This window comes from Vollenhovia emeryi, unplaced genomic scaffold, assembly GCF_000949405.1.
Source record: "Vollenhovia emeryi isolate VEMERY1.0 unplaced genomic scaffold, V.emery_V1.0 DF939890.1, whole genome shotgun sequence".
NCBI lineage: Eukaryota > Metazoa > Arthropoda > Insecta > Hymenoptera > Formicidae > Vollenhovia > Vollenhovia emeryi.
In genome coordinates, this window is record NW_011966476.1 from 11,467 (window position 1) to 17,091 (window position 5,625).

The window sequence follows — 5,625 nt, forward strand, 5'->3', positions numbered from 1 at the left end:
AGGACGATCGACGACGCTCGATTGGCGGCCTCCTGGCACGACTGGGCAGGACGGCCGGCGATGGTCGTTTCGTGGCCTCCTGGCACGACTGGGCCGGACGACCGACGACGCTCGATTCGCGGCCTCCTGGCACGACTGGGCCGGATGGCGGGCGATGCTCGAGTCGGGGCCTCCTGGCACGACTAGGCAGGACGACCGACGACGCTCGATTGGCGGCCTCCTGGCACGACTGGGCAGGACGGCGGGCGATGCTCGAGTCGCGGCCTCCTGGCACGACTGGCAGAACTACCGACGACGATGTAGCTCTGTCTCCTTCTCTCTCTCTCTCTCTCTCTCTCTCTCTCTCTCTCTAACGGGGTCCTGCGCCTCGTTTCGTCGGCAGCGTGCGGTCTCGAGTGATGGCCGTCGCCTTCGCGTACCGACCTGGGTTACTTGGTGGCGGGTGTCTCGTATCCGGGTCGAAGGATCATGTTTCTTGCAGGCCTTGTGGCTTCCACGCAAGTAATCTCTGGGCTCGTCTCGGAGATCGGGCGTGGTCGAGTAAAACACTTGGCTTGCTCGGATTTTAGTTTTTAATAAGTTTTATTGAAATCTCGTGGCGACGGTAGCACAAAAGAAAATACACTCGATCCGCTCGCACGCATGGACGTACACACACACACACACAGAGACGCGCGTCTCTTCGCCTGCCATACGTTGCCGTCGAAGTTGAGGGGCAACGAGCCCATTCGCCAATAGCTTGCCACGCGGTACGCGAGGAAACCGATAGGATTGGCGGAGACGCTTTCTCTGATAGCGCTCGGGAGATCCCGGGAAGAATCGCGCGCGGGAAATATAAATGACGCGGGAACCAAAGTTACGGTACAGTGTTAAATGAGGTAAAGCATCAATTTTGATTGGATAACAATACAGAATCGAATATATTGCATGGACAACACAAACAGTTTATAAAATCTTTACAAGTATTTTGTAAATATCTTATAAACGTTGCCTGCTGTCTGGATGAATGTACAGTAGTAGTATTTGTTACTTTTTACGTGCACTCGTAGTTATTATGCATTTCAGCGTACCTAATGCATTATTTTCTAAAACTGCGTTATAATTACAGACACATTTAAGCAGCAATGTTTGTGTTAATCACAACATATCTTTAGTACCTAATTTGTCTGGTACCTTACCCAGGGAAATTATTAAGAATTTGCCGTACGAAAAAGGATGCTTGCTGTTGGATCATTTACAACGTTTAGGATATAAAAGTTTACAACATTTTTTTAAATGTTGTCATGTAACTCGCTTCTGTGAATATCAGACTAATGATTTTAAGAGACATCTGTATCATACTTTTGTTGTTGATATGCAGGTGACATGTTTCTTGTGCAAAAACCAGAGTTTAAGAAATTTCCATTTATTAAGCAACGAATAATAAACTTTATTATGTTGTTATCAGGAGTTAGAAATTGTAGATTGGGAAATGTGGTTCAAGGAACAAAATTTACCATTGCATCACATGTTCTCCGATATACAAATTAATAGTTACTATGATGGGGAAACATTCATCAAAGAAGAATCAAAAGATATTTTGCAATCTATAATGAAGAGGCACTTAAACGACTCTGCATTTAGAAAAATAATATTTGTAAGCTATTTGAGTTGGAATGTATTCCGTATAGCTCCACAGATCTACAAGTTACCTATGTTGCAACGTGCGTATTTGGCGAACGTGGAGAGTGTCGAAACACGGTAACTATGCTCATCCATGTTCAGATGGTACCCTAGAAGCACAGTGCATTGGCTAAACATTGGTCCAATACAATCAAAATAATGGGCCAGTGTTTAACAAATGTTTGGTCATTGCATTGTGCTATCAGGATATTGAAATATAACGCGCACTTATTTCGCAGGTTTCTTTGGCTGCGCTTGTGCATTAGAAGTAGATGGGCTCCAATTATCGAAGACGCTTTACAGTTCGCCTCCAATAACTTATCTACGTCATATTATGTTTGCTCAATAATTCGTGCTATTTACGAATGGATACCAATGCGTTATCACTTGGTGTCATGGATTGAGACGAACCAGTCGAAAATGCATGCAGAAACTATACAAAACTTGAAACTCGCTCTTAAAGTTAAATTAGACAATTTGTCTACATAATTGTACAGCGATTTTTATCTCATATAGGTATAATAGGTTGAAGGTAGTATCTAAAATAAAAAAATTCGTAGAAGTTTGCTATGTGATTAATAAAGGGTGTTACAATAGTATGGACAGATGTTAAATGTAAATGGGGCTTAAACGTCAATTGTGTTTTGAGGTAACAATATTTTTTTGACATTTTCAGTTGTTTACAAATCGTGTCATGGAAAAGTACAGCATTGAACAACGTGTTAAAGTTATTGAAGCCTATTATGAAAATGGGCGTTCAAACAAAAGTGCATGTCGCGCTCTGCGTGATTATTTCGGTCCACATAATCGACCAACCGAGGGTGCTATCGGCAAAATTGTGAAGAAATTCCAAGAAACCGGGTCTGTGGCAGATGTTAAGAAGCCCGTACGTGCTCGTGTAGGACGTTCACGCGAAAACATTGCTGCTGTGAGGGAGAGTGTAGCCGAGAGCCCCAACACCTCTATTCGACATCGAGCTCAGGAATTGCTCCAAGAAATACTTGTCCACGACCACTTTGCATCGAATTTTGACGAAAGATTTGTCCATGCACGCTTACAAAATCCAACTGACGCAAGAACTGAAGCCTACCGACCATTTTATGGGTCGAAAATTTGCCGATTGGATACACGAACAAAGACAAACGGACAACGAATTTTTCACCAAAATCTTCTTCAGCGACGAAGCCCATTTCCATCTCAATGGCTTCGTCAACAAGCAGAATTGCAGAATATGGGCTGAAGAAAATCCAAGGGCAATTGTCGAAACATCAATGCATCCACAAAAAGTCACCGTGTGGTGTGCATTCTACGCTGGTGGTGTGATTGGCCCGCAAATTTCGATAAGCGGATTGACGTGTGCCGCCGGAGCCGTGGCGAACATTTGGCGGACATTATCTTCCATACTTAATTGTAATGGCCTACCAAACATGTTCTATTAAAGAAATTTTCATTTTTGTACACCACCGATTTTTAATTCACATTTAACATCATTCCTTCTTATTGTAACACCCTGTAGAATGTAATTACAATTAATACATCTTTAATATTCCACCTAACTACTATACAATATAAATATCAGTATTAATGTTCTATTATAATAATATTATATAATTAATATATTTTAATCAATATTAATATAATTATAATAGAATCTTAATAAAATTATAATAGAATATTAATACTATCAGTATTAATATTCTATTACAATATTATATTATAGTAATATTAAATATTATAATATTAATTGGACTTGGTTAAGTGGCGTGAGCGTGGATGGATGCAGGAGAGGAAGAGCGAGTAAGTTAGTAGGTATAAATTGAAGAAATCGGAAATAGGTAAGGATAAGAGTAGTAGGGAAGATGCAGAAAAAGGTATAGAAGGGCAATTGGAGGCAAGACTAGGGAGAATGAAGGAGGGAAGGTGAAAAGAAGTAAGGAAATAGCGGGATAGCAAATTAGTGTAACGCGAAGTAAGGAAAGCTTGGGCGGAAAAAGCGTAGGTATAGCCGGTAGGAACGACAGCATAAGATAAGGGCAATAGTATATAAAGAATATTATTACAGAGGGTGGAATTTTAAGAGGGAAATATATGTATAATAAGAAGTTAAATTAGTACAAAGTAGTTAAAAATTACAAAGAAAGGATTGAATAAGAAAAAGCAAGGAGATACCTGAAATAGTAGATGTTTTGATTAGAAAAGATATAAGGAAAAGAAAAAGGAGAATAAAAAGAATTAGAGAAATGCAGCCCGCTAGGGGAGGAAAGAAAAGCGTAGGAGGAATTGATTAAGAGGATGGGGGGTATATAATTGTGATGTATGGAATACAATAGAGAAGAATAGGATGGTAGATTAAGAGATAGAATAGAATAAAATAAGATAATATGTAAGAAGGTAAATTTTGGAAATTAGGAAAATTGTAGTAAATAGTGTTTAGCAAAGGGCATTAGAGGGGTATAAAAATGAAGAGGTGAGCGCTGCGGGTAAATAATAAGGTAGGAGAGTAATATTGTAAATAGGATAGGTTAAAAAGAGAGTAGGAGGAAGAAGAAGAAGACAGGCGAGAGAACCAGGAAAGGAGAGTAAAAGAGGAAGGAGAAAGAGATCAAGGGGAAGAAATAGATAAAAGAATAGGAGAAGAGGCAGCACTACCTATATAGAACAATGATGGGGACCGAAAGGTAAGAAAGTGAGAGAAAGAAGCATGGAGAGAGAACAAGTAGGTATTAATCGCTTGGCCTACGAGGTAGGAGAGGAGAGGATGGGGGACGAGAAATAGAAAAAGGAAGGATATACGGCAAACGTAGAAGTTAAGAGAACTCGCTCGAGTACCTTGCCCCGGATCAGTGAAGGTGGCGGGAGAGATGAGAAATTATTGTTATTATTATTAAACGCACTGCAGAAAAGACTGGTATGGACATATCTCTCTGCAGGACATAGAAGGAGAAGGAGTAAAGGCTGCGGAAAGTATGCAGAGAGTGGAGATAGGAAAAAAAATACGGCGGGAGAGTTAGAAGACAGTACGAGAAAGAAAGAATAGAATGCAGTTGAAGATCGTTGGGGAGCGACGTCTTGCCACTTTCGACGAGAAGGGGTACAAAAGAGAAACTACTGTACGAGGAGGTAGGAGACTCAAGGAAGTAAGAACAGGATGATGAAGACAAAGGAGTAGGAAGTAGGATAGGAATACGGTAGCCAAACTTGATTACGGTAAGAATAGGTATAAATAGTGTAATTGAAAAAGGAGAACAGAGGCGCACGTAGCGTTAGGGACAGAATGCGGTGTAGGTATCGAGGAATGATTGAGTGAGTGAAACCTGTGTGAAGTTAGCACCCCATTTTTGGAATTTCAAAATTCTAAAAGTTGTTCCAGGTTGTTCTAGACTTCTTCCAAATTGTTCCCGAAGATCAAATTTATATCATGGATATTTTCGCGGAAAATTAAAAAAACAATTTTTCTACCTGGCACCCCACTTTTCGAAAATCCAACTTTTTAAGGTTGTTCCAGGTTGTTCTAGTTGTTCTAAACATTGTTCCAAAGTATTAGTTTGATTGGTCAACAACTTTAAGAGATATCGGGAAAAAATGATTTTCTACAAAAAATCGTTTTTGGCCATTGAAAAACGTGTCCCAGGCTTCCCGCTTTAAATTTATTATTTTCTCGACTAAAACAACCGGGAACAAAATGATTACGGTCCGATCTCAATCCTAAGGGCCACTTTACTCTTGCACTTTGTACCAAAAAAGTTGATTTTTCGCGATTTTCTTGGGTAAAAGACTTGTTCCAGGCTTCCCGCTTCAAATTTATCGTTTTCTCGACTAGAACAACCGGGAACAAAATAATTATGGTCCGATCTAAATCCTAAGGGCCACTTTACTCTTGCATTTTGTTCCCGGTTGTTCTAGTCGAGAAAACGATAAATTTGAAGCGGGAAGCCTGGAACAAGTTTTTTACCCAAGAAAATC